This window comes from Molossus molossus, unplaced genomic scaffold (genome assembly GCF_014108415.1).
Source record: "Molossus molossus isolate mMolMol1 unplaced genomic scaffold, mMolMol1.p scaffold_m16_p_21, whole genome shotgun sequence".
NCBI lineage: Eukaryota > Metazoa > Chordata > Mammalia > Chiroptera > Molossidae > Molossus > Molossus molossus.
In genome coordinates this window covers 44332573-44351587 of record NW_023425357.1, presented here as the reverse complement: position 1 = coordinate 44351587, position 19015 = coordinate 44332573, and the positions used below count along the sequence as shown (strand labels likewise).

Here is a 19015-nt window from a genome sequence, read left to right as displayed (position 1 = left end):
AACATTCCCTGGGGCCTCATGGTTCGCATGGCCCCAGGCTAAGCTGTTGGGTATCTGCATAATCCCAGGGAAAATCACACCCCTGGAGCTTACCCTCTGAGATCATAACACGGAGCAAACACCACCTAATTGACGTTCCGCAGTCGAGCAACACGTAGCACCCGTGCGTGTGTGTGTGTGTGTGTGTGCGCACGTGGAGATGCATGCTTGTACAGGCAGAGATCTTACCTGTCTCGCTTCTCTAATTCCCTGCCTTCACGCAGATGTGGAGCCAGACGGCAGCCTGGATGGAGCAGACGAGTGGAACGGGTCAGAGTTCTGAACATCTCAGTCAGCTCCCCGGGCCTCAGTTTCTCTCCCTGTAGGAGGAAGAGAGAGAGAGTATTTGCTAAGGATCCATTTATGAAGATCCTGGGTTTAGAACGTTGAATTTGAGAGGAATCCGGAGACACAGAGACCACACCATGTGGTTCCATGATGTTTCTTTTTAAAATACCGCACTGAAAACGGATTTGTTGAAAACATCTGTGCTGTTACACCCACCGTGCCTTCTTCACTAACTGCGGCCCAGGAGAGGGGTTTGTTTGAAAGTCAATAGACTACGGTACTCAGACGTCTTCTGTATGTGTGGTTTAGATCCACCCTTCGGATGGGGTAGAAACAAACGCACGGGCATGTGACCGGGGCACACTCCTGTGCAGCTCGGTGCTCCAGCTGTTCCATCCAAACATGAATAAAAGGTCCGATGCCCAACAAGCAAAAATATCACAGTTGTGGGCTTCGCGCTGGCTTCCCCATTGTCAACCAATTACTGCGCAATTTTTTCCTGTGACTGAATAACTAACTGTTGGCAAATAATGAAAAGGCAATTACAGCAACGCTTTGTTCCCATTACTCCCTTCGTCTTATTCCTGCTCTAATTACCGCCAGGGCTGGGGCTTACTGTACCATGGCAGGGCACCAGGGAGGAAATGGAATGGGCTGCTGCATGGAAAATTGCAAATGTCACAGCTACCTTCATCCACACTGTTGGACTTCGGAGACGAAAAAATCAGAGGAGAAAGCTCTCCATGCGCGTTTTACAAATTCTCCACCTCAAGCTGCTGTGGCAACGGGGGGTGCAAGGGCTGGGGGTGGGGGCCGCTGAGAGTCGGGCACGATGTTTGTTCTTGTGTCTGTGTGCAGTTCCCAGAGGACGTGCGTTTTCACCACGGTCCGCCTGGAGCTGACTGGTGGAACTTTTCCTTCAGCCTTTGCTTCTCATTAACGGTCTCCATGCTGTTTCATAATGGGGAGCGGCATATAAATGATGCATTTTATGGGGTTTGATCTTCCTTCAGAAAGGAAATCGGCTGCATGTGGACAGATGTCTGGAAAGGAGAATGACGTCCGCCCTCTGTGCTGACTTTCACTGACCATATGTAATATACATTTTTTTTTTTACTTTATTTTTATTAACCAGAAACTGTAAAATAGGACTAATGGGATAAAGGTATGTCCTTAATGTTTTTATCTCTTATTTATTGAATAAACATTTCCTGAGTACCTACCATGTACTGGACTAAACTGAGGTTTCAAAGATGAGTAAGACATGGTCCCTGCCCAGAAAAGGCTCTGTCTTGAGGTATTTTCAGGTTCAAATAAATGTTTCTCAGCATGAAAAGTAATATAGCATAGTGAGAAAGTGTGTAAAACTCTATGTTTGAAGTTCTGGATTCTATTTCTGGCTCTACAACTTACTAACTGGTGTATCTTGATGTATCAGTTAGCTAGTGCTGCATAACAAACTACCCCCCAAACTCTGTGGCTTAAACTAACAATCACTTATAACTGAAGCTCATGAATCTGCAAGTCAGTGGGAGGCTCTGCATGCGGTTGGCTAGGCTGGGCATCCTGGCTGAGGACACTTTGCTCCACATGTCCTCCCGGAATAGCTGGATGACCCTTCTCATTCATGGCAAAGTGTGAAGGGCGAGAGGGTAAGAAAAATGTGAGCACACGCACCAGGCAATGTCAAGCCTCCACTTCAGCCATGTCTGCTAACGTCCCATTGGCCAAAGGAAATCACGTGGTCAAACACGGAATCACGGGTCAGGAAGATCTCCTCTACCTTTCAGTGGGAAGAACTTCAGAGCTAGATGAAAAGGGAATGTGTACAGGAAAGGGGCAGAAGGCCTGCCTTACCTGATTCGAAGGTCGCTGGAAGGACCACAACCGTGCTTCGACAGGTAGGGAACTACACTTATGGGACCTATTGTTGTTCTCATTGCTTCCTGCCTATTTTTACACTGTGAACATCTCATGTTTTTTTTCCTAGACCAAAATAGAGATTCTCTATAAACTTCAAATTTAAGTTTCGTCATCAGGTATTGTTCCATTCGTCAGAAGTATTAAAATGGAAAATGGAAATTACTTTTAGAGTCTATTCTGTCTTGCTTTATTTGTAAAATAGGTCACTTCTCCACGACCCTGATCTCCAACGCTGCTGTCCTCGGTTCCTGTGGCCGCCAGCCAGGAGATCCCCGCGGGCTTAAGGGGGAAGGAGAAAATCTTTACAGGCTAACTTGGGCTGCTTTGGCAACTCCTGCCCTTGGGTTATTTCCATAGCAAAAGGAAAGCAGGCTATGAGGAGCTGGCTGGTCATAAATAAATAAGCAAGGATATGAATTTACAAGAGCCGGAGAAAGGAAGATTAGTAATACCAAAGACAGGGGTGTAATAAAAAACTGAGTTGGACCAGTCTGGGTTTGAATTCTTGGTCTACCACTTAATGACTGAGAACAATCCTATTTTATTTCTGATGGGAACGCTGTCATAAACGTTTAGACCACACACACAAGTGTGATGAAGACAAGACTTCTGGTCAGCTCATCCCAATGTGTTCCAGTGTCCTTTCTAAAATTCAGGACCTGGTTCCATCCATTTAAATGGATCTACAAAATATTTAGATGCTTTCTCTCTTAAATTACAGGTTTCTATTTAATTCATAGAATTATAATCAGAAATATTTGAAAGGATGTAATACGTGTCCCTGCCTACTTTTACAAGGGATGTGGACCATCTTTTAACCAAGTGACAGATATGAATGACTACACTGATCTTTAAAATAGTAATGTTCTCGGGGCTGCGGCGTATGTGGAGGAAGCTGCTCTGTCTTCCATGTGTTTTGTGTATTCTGTTACTTTTCCTTTCTCTTCCAGGACAAAGTTGGAAGGTTCAGCTTGTTGCTGCTAGAACTGTCAGCTTCTAATAAGCCCTTCCCATCACCCTATAAATGTTTTGCCTCTAGTTCGCTTGGGAATCACCACCCCAAGACTGCTAGTAATGTTTGTAGAGTAAGGGTAAATAGGGCCACTCTCTGCGAGGCCCTTCTCTGAGCGAGAGGGAATTTGATCTGTCTATTTGGTCATTTAGGTTCTTTATTTCCTGCCAGTTGGCGTGGGCTGGATAGAGGGTGTACATAACGCATCCCCGTGCTGGTTTGCCCCACCCCAGAGCTAGCTTCACCCTTCTTTGCCTTGTTGTGTCTTGGAAAGCTGAGCCCCAAGATCACTCAGGTCCCCTCACTTGCAGCTGGATTTCAGTTGAGTTTGGTCAATGGGAGGAACCAGGAGGAGATTGAAACATAGGAAGAGAGAAAAGTTAAAGTTATACTTGTCTAATTCCTCCCTTTCTGGGCTATGTTCCTGTCAGGGGCTGCCACCCACCATGACCATGGTTCCTGGCAAGTGGCCTCTCCTGCAAGACTCCAGGTCTCACTGCTCTGGGAACACCACTCCTTCGCCGTGTTGTTGGTCTCTGGGTTTTTTAATCATTTCGTGTTTGTTTCTTTAATGCTACCCACACCCGTAAAGTTGTCCCTTCATTAAAGACTCTTAAATGATCTGAGTGGATTGTTTTCTTCTAGGCTCAACTGAATCACTCATTCACTCAGAAGTATTTATTGAGCACCTACTATGTACCCAATCCCAAGGCTACATTGCTGAACAAGGCAGACGTGTTCTTTCCTTCAGGCGGTTATGGGAAGTACAGGGAGCTCTGTGGGCTTTTGACTGTGGCAAACTGGTCCTGGTAGGAAAATGCAGCTAAAATAAAACCTCCCTTCCCCAGTTCCTCCTGCCTTGGATCGCCATGGACAATGGAGTTTCCATCTTCCAGGTCAAAAGTTGATGTGGGAAAATGATCATCCCAACTTTCCGAGCCACACAGGTCTAGAGGTGAGGGGGAGGGGGAGAGCCGGCCACACACGCCCTTAAGCGAGGATGGGATCCCCCAGGCATGTCCCAGCTGAAATGCTCTGATCTTTTGCCACCTCACATCAAGGGTCTTCAGGTTCTGCCAATACTCCTCCCGTTCCCAAGAGAATACGCCACATACCATAAAATAATAATACTAAATCTAAAGGTAAAAGGAAAGACATCATTACCAGATTAATACATCGTGAAAAAAATGCACATTTCTGATAGATACTTAACAGTGCGTCGGTGATTAACTCAATTGCACGTGGCGAACAGAAAGCTAGCTCTTTAATGCATGTTAAATATTAACAATTGGAGATCATCGGAGCCTACACATCTCTTTACAGCTCCCTTTGTCAGGGAGATGTGCGTTTGTAGGAAGAAAGGGAGCCTTGTGGATGGGAGAGCCCCCCAGTGAGGGCCAGCACTGCACCCACAACACCAGGACCACCAGCCATCAGCTTAATCATAAATGACCGGAACCAAATGGATTCAGGCAGCCATGCTGACTACTGAGTTGAAAAGTTTTATATATCAAGCGTCTGAATGCCAACTAAATCAAAACCTTTCAAGGCAAATCAAAGGGCCAGCAGCCTCCTCTCTGCTTCTGCCAAAAGCTTTGTTTCACCCATTCCTCCCAGGACTGCCGGGAGGCAGCGGCTGCTGTGGTCAAGTTCAGCCTCAGCCAGGGGCACCTACACAAGCCCAGCATCCTCAGCACGTCAGCCCACCACCTCTACACGAAGCGGCTGGGGGAGGGGCGGGCTGGAGGGAGCAAAAAGAAGCCAAACAAGCTGAGTGATTGCAAACCCGGCTATGATGTCAGCATGCATTAACGTTTCCCAGCCATGCTAATCAGCCCCACGACAGAGTAACGGCTTCTATTACACCGGTGGGACTTCAAAGTTATTCCAAAGATAACATAACACAACACTTGAAGCCCCGGGAAGCTTCCACCCCGCTCTCAGATGTTTTATAAAGTTACCAATCTTTTCATTGCTACGGAAAACAAAAAAGCTGAAAGGAAATAGAATATTGAATTTGGGATGAATCAGGGGTGGAAAGTGAGTTCATTACACATTCCGAATGTTCAAAGAGATAGTGGCAATTAAAAGGCTGCAAGGGGTCACCGTGAAAAGCGCCCAGTGCAAACTTCTCGGGCTGGCAGATGGGCACCACTCCCAATCGGGGGGAAATCTAAGTCTGTATGAAAGGTGTTTGTGCAGATGCGCAAACGGACCCACAGAAAGTGTGTGAGACAGGAGAGTGTGCAGATCAGGATTTGCTTCTCTGTTCTGCCCTCTGCTAGATACTTGTCGGTGGGCCAGTTATTTGATCTCTCTGGCTCAGTCCCTCGTTACACTGGGTGGTACTCAGCTTACAGGAGAGTTGGGCTGATCCGGAAATGGACTCACACCACTGCATCAAAGGGAACTCGGTAAACGCAACTGTTACTATTTCAATCAATAAACCTTTGGTATTGCTGATCACTGATACACTGTTATTATCACTAGTAACACATATGAAGCTCTAAGGGTTCACACACATTATCTTTTAAAAAAAATTTTTCTTTATTAATTTTTAAAGAGAGAAAGGGGGAAGGAGAGAGAGAGATAGAAACATCGATGAGAGAGAACATCGACTGGCCGCCTCCTGCATGCCCCCCTCTGGGGATCGGGCACACAACCTGGGCACGTGCCCTGACCAGGAATCGAACCAGTGACCTCTATGGTGCATGGGTGGATGTTCAACCACTGAGCCACACTGGCCGGGCCATACACATTACCTTTGAAGTGTTCATATTCCTATGAGGTAGGGACTGTTATGCCTAATTTACAGATGACGAAACGGAGGCAGAGAGGTTTAAGTTACCTGCCTAAGATAACACAGATGAGTATAACAGCTGGAGTTTGAACCCATGCCACCTGGCTCCAGTGTGTACTCTTAACCACGACTTTCTATATGTATGCACACAAGAGGGTACACACACACACGCACATACACACAGGTACACACACAGGCACACTAACACACAGGTACACACACGCACACACACAAAGGTACACACACACGCACACTCACACACAGGCACACACACACACACAGGTACACTCACACACAGGCGCACACACACACAGGCACACACAGGCACACTCACACACAGGCACACACATGCACACACACAGGTACACTCACACACAGGCACATACACGCACACACACAGGTACACTCACACACAGGCACACACAGGCACACACACAGGCACACAGGCACACACACAGGTACACTCACACACAGGCACACACAGGTACACACACAGGCACACTCATGCACACGCACACATCCTATCTGGGCAGGGTGACCTTGAGCAAGTCACGTAACCTCTCTGAGCTCAGTCCTCGATGTGTACAATGGGAACTCTCACAGAACCTAGAGGAGAAAAGAAACGCAGCCCAGAGTGCTCGGTGCAGTACGGGACATTCCTGCTGCCCGGCGCGCATCTGTTCGGCCTTGCGTCTGATTTCAGCCAGGCCGGGGCGGGCAGTGCCGGGCAGGCTGCAACTCATTTCAAGATAACAACCCGAGTGCCACAGAGCTCCACTGCCACGGCCCCAGAGGGCTTGCTCAGCCCCTGCTCCGGCTCTCCTGGAACTCGCAGGGGAAGGAACAACTCCTGGGCAACTTCGCCGATGGGCACCGCCCCGGAGGTGAGCGCCTCGGTGGCCATCTTCCGGGTGGACATGCTGGCTCCATCCATACACCCCCGGGAGCGCCTGTGGAGCCGAGTCCGCGGCCAGCAGCAGCGACCTCGGTAATGCCCCTCATGTCGCTTTTCTTCCTTTGGGCTTTTAGTCCCCCTTCCCCCTCTCTGCTGCACCCTGGGGCCACTTCCCAAACAAGCTACATGCACCCAGGTCGTTGTCTCGGGTGCTTTTCAGGGGAACTCACTCTAGCACGGATGGGGAACCTTCCTTCTGCCACGGGCCAGTTGGATATTTATAACATCGTTCGTGGGCCCTACACAATTATCAGCTGAGGCATGGTCAGGCTAATTGGTGAGGTGTGTGATGATAGCTGGTATGGATTCCATGGGTCTTACCGGCCCACAGGCCAGATGTTCCCCACCCCTGCTAGGTGTCTCTCAGCCCTGCCCCCGGCAGCGTGAAGACCGCACCCTGGACGTGTGTGGACTGACTGCTGACCGCTGAGAGGCAGATACGATGCAGGGATGGAAGGCAGAGAGCAGCCCACGCGGAGACCCAGGGTGGAGCAGAGCACGCACGGGTCCTTGGGGTCTGCGATTGCTGAGACAGAAGTTAGGCCACTCACGTGAGATCAGTATGTTCACGGAATCAGAAGGAAGGATTCATCCCTGACCTGGATCACAAACTCAACAGCTACCATCACATATAATCTCTTGGGCTATGGTAAATGATTTTTTTTTAAACAAAAGAAAAAAATGTATGTTGTAAAGATGTCTGAAAAATTCTGTTGTATGGCAGGTGGAGACCTTCTGATACTGTGGCGGAGAAAGCAGACTACGGCGTACCAGGCAGGGCCTCGCCGACCTCGGTTTCCTCATCTATAAAATGAGCTCACATGTGGCAAGCACAGTGAGTAACTAGTACCCAGTATGTCACAACGCAGAGTCGATCTAACCAGCAATCAATCCAGTCTGAAAAAATAAGCATGTATATCCAAACTTTCTCGACCACAATGACTACACCCCGCCAGCCCTGCCTTGGAAATGCATTCATAAATAGCTTCCAACAAGTAAGAATCCCAATTTAACACAGGGGGCCAGAGAAGGGCACCCGGGCAAAAGGCAGAGGGGCGGGAGGCGTAATTGTACATTTTGACATTAAATGAATTACATGGAAATTATATGCAAATCATTATGTAAATGTGGCATATGTTGTTTTCGAGTTAACAGCTTGGACACTTTTAATAATTACAGCATTTTTCAGGGTGAATTAAGAGCCCCAATAAACTATATTTAGGATCCACTTTAGACGAACAGAATTTAACGGCCTTTGTTTTTCATTGCGAGTGGCTCAGGTTAAGAGAGAAACTTGGAATTCTCTCTCTTAGCCCTATAAAGGCCACTATATATTACGCGATATTCTTTTGATGACAGTGATGATCTGTGACAATTAATAAGCCCATTAATGCCGAAAGCCTTTGAAAATATAGACTTCTCAAGAGAGTACTGCTTTATCTTATTTTATCCTTTTCTACCTCGTGAACAGATGTAAGAGATTAAAATGAAATATCTTTCTCTCTATTGCATTATTTTTCCATAATTAAAAAAAAAAAAGAAACCATAACATTGCATAATGAGATGTACCTCCCTGCATAGATGCCATTGCTCCTGGGACACCCCTAACTTGCTTCTTGACCTAAAAAGGAGATATCAGATTTGCTGTTCCTTCTTTCTCACTCTTGCAAAACCTCCCCGAAATGTTTATTTTCTGAGAAAGCTCAGCCACTACTCATGCAGGGTAAGGACAGCTCGTGAAGAAAGGGCTATTGATTTTGTTTGGAGACCTTTATTTCTGGAAATATTTCAAACTAGAGAACCTGAAGAATCTCTGATGACAAAACCTCTAGAACTACTGGAGGCCACGAAATGAACACCCTTTTAAATGCAGCAAAGCTGAGCTTGCAAAAAGAACAGAAATCAGGGAAACCTTTGGGCAAAGGTTTAAAACAAAGAAGCATTTGAAGCCTTGAGCGATCCCTGTGAAAGGCCACTGCGTCTGCCCCGGGCTCCTGGGAGCCAGTCTGGGCCAGTAGGAGCTCGGGCTCTGTGATGCTACCCCATCACGAGGGGGTGCAGTGAGGGCTTTGTGTGGGCACGGAGCCAGGACACGCAGAGAGCCGCACCCTCATGACAGGATGGACTGGGCGATCTTCTCTCCAGAAAATATGCAGAACGAAGCTCGACTGTTTAGACCTGACCTGAGTGGGGAAAACAATCTTTATTTCCCGTGAGGATTCACAAGCACAAGACTGCTCTTACTCTGACTTGGGGTTCATCTGGAACCCACAGTTGAGTAGTCTCAGCTGGGAATAACCCCAAGGGGCACCTGGCAGATATAAACAAGCCCCCTAAAAGGACACACTTCCAACTAGCCCCTAGATATTTCCCTCACCCAGAGCCCCGCTAAGGATGAGGTCACAATGCAAAATTACAAAGCACAGGAAAGAAAAATCAGCCTCCTGGGTACCAAGAAGCTGGGCCTCCAGGTTTCTCCTCTAGGACCAAGAGATAAATAGGCTGATGGCCTAGAAAGAGATTCACCTTCGCACCACCTGGCTACACCGACCCTGTTTTACTCCCTCCCATGAATGTGGCTTCTGCCGGAGGACCCTCCGAAATCTCCACGTGAAGAGCCAGGCGAAAAACAGAGAGAGGGCACACTCTCGTGTCTGTGTGGATGGAAAGAGGATCATGAATCTCAAATCCCCAAACCTGCCCACGCGGGTACCTGCCCAGCGGGAGGCCGCAGCCTTTACCCCGCGCGGCGCTCCTGGACCGACAGGCTCGCCCGCCCACCGGCCCCCCACGGTGCCCGCAAGTCAGATTCTTACCGACGGAATTTTTAGCAGCACAACAGGCATGTGGGACGGTACTTCTAGGCATTAAAATGAGGCCTCAGAAGTGACTCAAATTATTGTCCGAGGAAAAGACAAATCTGGGGATATGTAGGTTCTTGGGGCAACTGAGTCCTGTGAGTGACTGATCAGAATAATTTCTACCCTGTTGAGGAACCTTCTGAGAACCCCCCTCCATTCTCAAATCAACTCCATGTCCTTGGCCTGTTTGGAAGGAACTTGGTGATTTTCTCCCATTTGCCCTTCTGGCCACGTAGCCCAGGGCTCCCGGAGAACTAGGTACAAGCTGTCCCCAAACTCAGAATTTGCTTGTCCATTCTGTTAGGAATACCTTTTCCTCTGCTCCCTCTTCCCTACTCCCTTAGCCACATAGTCAGAGGCTGCCCATTCCTCAAAGCCTACTCAAATGCTGCCACCTCCAGGAAGCCTTCCTGACTTTCACTTCCAGAAGTGACCCTACAAGCTTGGAGACTCCGCCACTCTGCCCGTGCCTCACTTCCAGCGCGTATCACACTCCACCTTCTGCAGTTCCTGGCGCGCCGTCCGCCCCACGTCTGACCTGGAGCTCAGGGAGCGCGGACGGAGACTTGGGAAATAGCTACTGGACACTTTGAAGAGTGGCGTAAATCAGTTCTGAGAAAGGACTATAATATCGTAAAATAGTGTCTGTGCAACAAAGCGGAAGCGCTAACACGTGCTCGTGTCCTTCGTGTCTAACATGAGCTTGGCTTACGGGGGCGTGAACAGCGAAGCTCAGAGCAGGACGGCTCCGTGTCCAGTTGTCCAGGGCCGGTTGTCCTCGTTCCTCTACCTGCACATGATCCACACGATTATTAGTCAACATTTCCTTATCAGCTGACTTAGTTTTTAAAATCTAGATTGATGCATTTTTTTAATCTTTTTTTATTTTGAGATTTTCAAACCCACAGTAAAATGGAAAGAAAACTGCATGCACAGCTATAGATCCTTCATTTAAATTCGTTAACTAATATCTTCCCCCAGGTGCTCTGGCTTGCTCTCTCCTGCCCTCCCCCACCCCTCCCAAAAGGAGTTGCGTCGAGGCATGTTGAGGCGCGTCGAGTTGGGTTGCCAGTGGCCACGTCAGACCACGTGGTTGATGAAGACATGTCCATCATAAAATCTGCCACTTTTACCATTAAAAAAATGTTTTTTTCTTTATTGATTTGAGAGAAAGAGGAAGGGAGAAGGAGAGAGATAGAAACATCGATGAGAGAGAACGTCAATTGGCTGCTTCTTGTCTCCCCGCACTGGGGATTTGGCCCACAGCCTGGGCATGTGCCTTGACCTGATGACCTCTTGGTGCATGGGTCAACGCTCAGCCACCGAGCCAGCCACACCGGCCAGGCGCCATTTTTTAAATGTAGAAGTAAGTGGCATTAATTTATTCACAATGTTGTGTAATTAACCACTATCTATTTTTATCTTTACTGTTGATAGTATTACAGATGCCCCCCCCTTTTTCCTCATTAACCCCCTCCTCTCCACTCCCACCCCCCTCCTGCTTTCCCCAGAGTATTGTCTGGGTCCACTGGTTATGCATATAAGCATATAAATTTTTTGGTTTATCTCTTCCAAACCCCCCTCATCCCCCTTCCCTCTGAGGGTGATTGCTGCATTTATTTATTTATTTATGTTTTTATTGATTTTTTTTAAAGAGAGAACAAGGGAGAGAGAGATAAAAACATCAATTTGAGAGAGATACATCACCCGGCTGCCTCCTGCATGCTCCGTACTGGGGATCAAGCCTGCAAACCAGGCATGTGCCCTGACCGGGAATCGAACCAGGACCTCTCAGTCCACGGGACTGATGCTCAATCCACTGAACCACACTGGCCGGGTGATTGACGCATTTTAAAAGGACACTTTTCATCACTCCTATAAGTGGGAAATTAATATCAGTTGGAATAAAAAGAAAGTTGCCATACACAATAAATACAAGTATAAAAACAACAATACTATTAAGTTCTAGTTGCACATACCTGCTTGCCCACAGCTCAGAGCTTGAGGCTGCGTTCTCTTTATTACGGGAGATTAACAGATGTTCGGTGTGAAAGGCTCAACATCAGCGAACTGAGGGTTCCTGCTTCTTGCAATCGTGACGTCGAAGGGGCACGTGAAGGGAATCCCTTCGTCCCCACTGGTTCCAGGGTACGTAGGGCACCGCCCGGGGAGGCCCTGAAATTGTCTTTCCTGTTTCCAGTTGTGTGAGTAACATCTAGAGGTGAGTGTGTGTGGTGAAAGGGATGCCTGCTACAGGACAAGTGAGACTCAAATTTGAACCCCAAGTTTGCCACCAAATGGATGAGCAATCTTAGAATACGTGTATCACGATGTCTCATCAGCAGAATAAAGACAGCACAAGCTGCTTGTAGAGAGATGCCCCGAGCTTGGACATGATTCCCGCACAGGACCAGGGAGGTCCCTGGCACGGGGCTGGGTGCTCCAGGCACTCTGCTGGGGAGAAAGTCAGGCGACATGGATGGGCCTGGATGCATGACCAGCTTTCTTGCTAGAGAGCTCACTCGGCTAACCTGGAGAGAGTCTTGGGCCTCTCCACTGGATGATGCCGGCAACCCCAGAGGACAGGTGCCGTCCTCATCAGAGCAGGGGCCCTCTCGCCTCATGGCCTGTTTGCGCGCAGCACATGGACACACAAGGCACACAGCCCCAGAGAGAAGGGATGCCCAGGGTGTTCCAACAGGCTTGCTATTGCCTTCTGCATGGTACTTGGGACTCATTAGACAACTTGTCATCCAAAAGGTCCAAGGTCAGAAATTCACCTCTTGACTATTCCTTAGGAAACATCCATTGCTCTGGAATATAGATGCACCAAATATCAGGTTAAAGCAAAAGCCTTCAAGTGTGTGATAACTTGGCATCTAAGACTTACTGGGTGAAAACAAACTTACTCTGATTTCTGTTCCTCATGGAGTTTTGATGATCTCATGATGCTCCTTGCTTTTGCCAGAAATAAGACAGAAGACCTCAGACCAACATAATGTAATGATGGGCAATAGTGGGTTTTTTAAGGGCAGAGAAGGTTGAAAGGGAGGAATTAAAGGAAGTTATTGTTTTTATCATTCTAATTAGTTGTACCAAAAAACAGAATAAAGTATTTGTAAGAAAAAGAAAAAAAAAAAACTATTACACAATAACCAAAGGAAAAAGACAGTATTATACAAGAACTAAATAAAAATATAATTGCCATTGGGCGACACTGCCTCTTCTGTGATGACATAAGTCTGTTTGGCTTTTACAGTCAGCTTCAGTCAACACCTTTTGAGAAGAAAATGTAATTCTCATACTCCCACAAAATCACAAGGGCCTAGGATCCAGCTTGAGAAATGCTGTTTGGGGAGCTCAGAAGTTAAAAAGGTTCACTGTTGCCTGGCCAGTGTGGCTCACTGGTCAAACATGGACCCATGCACCAAGAGGTCACCGGTTCGATTCTGGGTCAGGACATATGCCCAGGTTGTGGGCCTAATTTCCAATGGGGGGCATGCAGGAGGTGGCCAATTGATGTTTTCTCCCATTGATGTTTCTATCTCTTTCTCTCTCCCTCTCCTTTCCTCTCTTTCTAAAATCAATAAAGAAAAAATAGTTTTTTAAAAGTTTTGCTGCACCCTGGCCGGTTTGGCTCAGCAGTTAGAGCGTCAGTCTGTGGTCCAGAGAGATCCGGGTTCGGTTCCCACTAAGGGCACGTACCTTGATTGCAGTTTGTCCCCGGCCCTGGTTGGTCGTGCGGGTGGCAGCCACTTGATGTGTCCCTTTCACATCGATGTCTCTCTCTCTCTCTCTCTCTCTTCCTCTCCCTCCCTCCCACTCTATCTGAACAAAAAATGGAAAAATGTCCTCGGGTGAGGATTAAAAAACAAAACAAAACAAAAAGTTTTGCTGCTATCGGTAAAATGGTCAGGGGCCTTTTCTTAAAAGGACAGGATTCTACATGCTGTAAATGAAAAACTGACAGTGTTGGAAAACCCAGACCTGACCTTGACTCTGTTCCTTACTTCCTTTGTGACCTTGGACAAGCCCTTTAACTATTTGAGCATTTTCATCACCTGAGAAAAGAGGCTGGACTTCAGGAAGGAACGTCTAACGTCCGTTTTTAACTCCAACGATGGGAACTTCATTTTCACTGTATTTTTGTTCATGCGCTTGTTCATGTTAAATTTCTCAAGCCGCGCATGTTTGTTACAAAAGCAGAGATGTGTTCAGGTGCCCCGGCCCCGGACGGACAGTCGAAGCATCACTGTTCTTTGGGAACCAGAGTGGAAGGTGAGTGAGCGAGGAAGGACGAGCCAGCTGGTCTAGTTGGACTCGACTCTGGATTTCTTTCCCTTTGGTCAAATATCTGATAAGGTTTCATTGAAACCTCTCTGCCTGGTCCCAGTGCTTCAGGGACGAGTGCAGGGGTCACACGCAGTCCAGGCCCCAGTGTGGGGGTGAGCCCACGCTCCGCCATGAGGGCACCAAGGGGAGGAGACCCTAAGGCTCCGAATGGATTCCCCACCCAGGTCACCTTCCCGTGCCATGGACCTCATTCAGATAGAGTCTGTGGATTTCTTTAGATGAGCTTCCGTCCATAGGGCAGTGGTACTTCTAATGTCCACATTGTCTCGGTCTTGATGGTAGACACCAGGCCTTCCATGCTGAGCACCTAGAGTTGGTGAATAAATACGCCTGTTGAATAAATGAAGCAGACAAGGGAGCATCAACACTCAGTACTGTGTTCGCTCACCCACCCAGTCACCCAGCAAAGAGGAGTACATTGTCAACATAGCCACTAGCCCTGCTTGGCAAGTAGACAGACTGTGTGGTTCTTTGCACAGGGAGCACCGGACTAAAGGAGGCTCCTAAGAAGAGTAGAACTGTGATCCTCCTGTAGCCCACAAGCGTGAGGATCAGGTCTTCATGCCTTTGTATGAGATGTGCCTCCCACTAAACCTTGCTTCGACTGCAGCACATCACCCATCTGACGTAGAAAAAGAAAAAGCGTATACTGTGTGAGGGGTGCCGCGCCTGGGCGTGTGGTTGCGAGGCAGCTGTGCACCCGGAGGGGGACTGGAGAGCGCACACCGGCCCCGCACCCTGTTCTCCGTGAGGTCATTGGCGGCTGCAGTCCGAGGCTGTTCTGAAACTGTTGTGTAATTGGAGGTAGTAACCAGCAGCAGCGGTTCACGCCCTGTGTCTCTGAGAGCCAGCGTTCCCGTGTGGCAGAGAGGAGATGCAGATGTGTCACAGAAGAGGCCGAGTTAACTGTAGAAATAAACCACAGAACTTAAATGCACGTGTGCATAACCAATGGACATAGACAACAATGCCAGGGGGTGGGGGGGGCAGGATCGGAAGGAGGGTGTCAATGGGGAGAAAGGAGAAACATCTGTAAAAAAAAAAATTAATAAAAAAAATAAAACACAGATGCACAGAAAAATAAATAAATAAAGACACACCAATAACGATAGTCTTGAACTGGATGTGGAAACATCAATATAAACTCCTGAGGTCCACGGGAGGTTCTGAAAACAGCTCCAGCGTGAAGAGCGTGATCTTGAAATACTGTTCTCCACGAACAGAGGAGCTGTAGGCGTGGCTGTGTGTCGGCAGCAGGGTGCCCGGGAGTCGGGGTGGCCCGTCCGACCGACACCCAGAAACCTTCCCAGACCTGAGTCACGCGAAACGGACTCAAGAGCCAACTCTGAAGAGGCCAACAATGGGACAATTGAAGCTTCAAAACAAAAAAATGCAACTGGTTGAATCCCATCAAATATGTTTAGATTTTTGAGCTCGTAATGACATTTTGTAAATAAACATTTCATTTGAGTTTACAGAAAAATTGTGGAGATAATCCAGAGAGTTTCCATCTGCCCCGCACCCAGCTCCCCTGTGTTAGCATCTTATGTTAGTGTAATACACTCTTGTTTCTTCCCCTTCCCCTGCCTTTGCTTTCCCTCCCTCCCTCCCTCCCTCCCTTCCTTCCTTTTTCTTGTGCTCAATTTGTTTCCTTCTCTCTCTTTTTTTATGACAATTAATGATGATATTCTAAAAGCCGCTGAGAGGTTACCTTTGGGACGATAGGGAGCCGATCATTATCTTGAAACTGAGTGACTACAGGGTGACTACATTATGCCTTCATCCGACCTTCCATGTGGAAACTGCCACTGAACAAAGACAAGTAGGTGAGAGCAACATCTCTCTGCAGTCATATTTCTATCAACAAAAATGATGGTTAAAATATTACCATTTTACCAACACAAATGAATGAAAGAATCTAAGCATTGAGTGTCTACAGCTGTTGCAATCACAAAGAGACGCACACACTCACATGCTCCCTGATGAAAGAACACCCCGCCAACTGTGTTCTTCCGCACAAATCGACGAGTCCCCGCCAGCCTCTGGGTCCCGTTGCGGGCGGAGGGCAAAGCACTGTGCCGAGAAGCTCTGTGGATTTACAGCCAGCCACGTCCAGACTGGAAACCCCCAGCTCAAACGCTCTAGACTCTTCCACGGAAACAGTTGAGGAATAGAAAAGGATGGGAAGAAAACCTAGAGATGAAGAGAAATTTTAAAAATCATCGAATGCCTTTACAATGGGCAAGACTAAACTCTCCGGGGACTCGCACTTAGTAAAGTGATAAAGAAAAGCAACGAAGGACATGATGGGACGGTGGGCAGGAAGGATGCTGTGATGGAATTGGACACGTCAAAGTCTCCCGGGGGGACCGGCACAGTCCCTTCTTTCTCTGGGCAGTGATTGCAAGGCTGTTTGTCCTACAATAAACTAACTTTTTAAACAACAGATGTTTGATGTGTGCTTTCCTACCTACGTTTTTTTTTTTTTTTTTTTTCCCCCTTCAGAACAGTTTGCAAACAGAGGAAGAAGAGAGAAAATGGAGTGTTCTAGTCTTCAGAAGCCGAGTCTGTGATAAGCAGGTTACAGACCCTGGGAGTCATGAGCAGTAAGTCAAACATTTCCCTTCAGTGGGAGCCAACAGCACTGGACCAGGCTCCCACAACCCGCCACGCGCCATCGCTGTCCCGAAATTCTGAACGGACCCTTTGTAATAACTATTCGGAGACCTAGGCAAGCAGACAGAAAAAAGAGAAAGAAATTAATGCAGAAAAGTCCAAATTCAGCTGCTTATCCTCTTGTTTTTGCCAAGATCACTGTGAGAGATTTTTCAAAAATCCGACAAAATTGAAAACGTCCCTAGGGAAGATGATCAAAGCCCTTCTTATGGGGGAACCACTTCGTAACTGAATCATTGAAACTGCTGGGGAGTTTAGACCCAACCTACATTTTCTGTGATGTTAACCTGTTATTCCTGGCCCCTTGTGTACTTACATTATTCTCAAAGATATCTGTAAATAGTCCCTTACCTTCCATCTCGCCAATCAAACAAACATGTACAGGAAAAGTTGAATGCATAAATAGTCTCTGCTCCTATATTTGCAGTTCAAAAGACTGGCCCACAAAGGGGGAACTGGAATTGAAACGCTCTCTTCGGAAGTTTCAGACTTCCACAGGAGCAGAGACAAGAGCATCCATTGCCGAGGGGAGACCGTAGCTTCACACAGGCTGCGGGAAATGACTACCCTGCTGCTATTTTTAAGACCAGCCGTAATTCCACCAGATCTTTCCAGAAGTGGGAAAACCCCCATTCTAAACTCAGGTGTACAGTCATCTTCTGTTCAAGTGGATCGATCTTTCGGGTTTGCATTTAACCTAGACCTCGGCCAGTGCCTTCCATTTTATAGAAATGGAGGCCTAGGGAAATGAATGCACTCTCCCAAGGTCAAACCGAAAGACAGAATCAGGGTCTGAACACGGAGTTCTTGAGTTGACCAGTTTCTCCAGCCTCTAAGCGAAAGTGAACCTGTCAGGTGTCTAGACGGAGCCGCGTGGAGAAGCAGCAGAAGCTGTTGTTAGTGAGGGCTGCTCCTTGGCCCGGGAACCAGGGACTGCAGAGAGGCAGCCTCGCTGGGCTCTGAGAAGGCACGGGGAACCCTAAGAAACATGTCCAGAAGGGTCTGAGGTCCGCCGTGCAGTAACCGAGCCCCAGGGCTCGGGGCCCGTGGCACCGCTGAGGCAGACAGTAACCACACGGTGCGGCGGCTCCACGCTGGCCCAAGCTGCGCTGGGAAAGCGCTGCTGGAGCGGGTCCGGGCCCGGCCCGGGGGACTGCACGTTCCAAAGCCCTTCGGGGGGCTGGCAGGGCTGGGCCAGCCTGCCGCCCGCAGGAATCCGCACGGCTGGACGACAGTGCTTCACCGGTGTCCTCGGGTTGCTGAAGTCATTTCTGGAAATGTGTACTGTGAAATTATGACAGATTTCTGAGACCATGAGCTAAAAAAATCATTTCACCTCTGTCAATATTGTATAATCTCCTTTCCACTCCAGGATGTCCAGAAAGTAACATGTTATCAGTGGGAAAATTGCACATATTAAAATCTTTCCACCTTTAATGTTGTTCCAAAGGAAATGACATCATTTATTTCCCTGTACTTTGGAAGCAGCCAAAATTCCTCCAGGTCAGAACCAAACAGCTACAATTAGCCAACTAATTTGGACAAATGAGAGAAGGTCTGTTTGCCCAAATCACCCAAATCAGAATTTTGTAGACCTGCTCCCCCCACCCCCAAATAACATCAGCCCCAAGTCTGAATCTTTGTGGTTATCCTACCAAAGGAAACAATATATTACGCTGTGTAATTTGAGGAGATGGTCTTTATTCTCATTTTTTGACATCAGATCGATGGGAAAAGCCATGGCAGGAGAATTCCGTGTGGGTGAGGGAGGGAGAGACCCAATTAAGCAGGCAACGCTAACAAGCTGCCTGAGTGAGCTCTGAGGCATGCCGGGATATTACATGTCCACAAAGAAAATATTAATTTTAAGCTCAAAGAAAAAATAAAAAGGGGAATTTAAGGAAGGGGGGATAAGAAAGAAGTGTCAGGATATTTATATAAACCGTCATTCCTGTGTTTCCCGAAGGCTCCTGCTCTCTAAGCAGTCAATCAACACCCTCTCTGATCACAGGCCGCGCTCTGATCGAGTGGGGAGATGTCAGCCAAGGAGGAGAACATGCGGGAAATCTGTTAACCATGTGTGTCGTTCCCCATGTCAACATGCGAGG

At 47.8% G+C, this 19015-nt stretch overlaps 1 non-coding gene across 1 annotated transcript; it reads left to right on the top strand.

Annotated features, from left to right (window-relative positions):
• The first annotated feature begins 14754 nt into the window (after window positions 1-14754).
• On the top strand, window positions 14755-14859 carry LOC118639686. Its single transcript, XR_004961258.1, has one exon. It is a non-coding gene; the product is annotated as a small nucleolar RNA U13 (small nucleolar RNA).
• Window positions 14860-19015: the final 4156 nt, after the last annotated feature.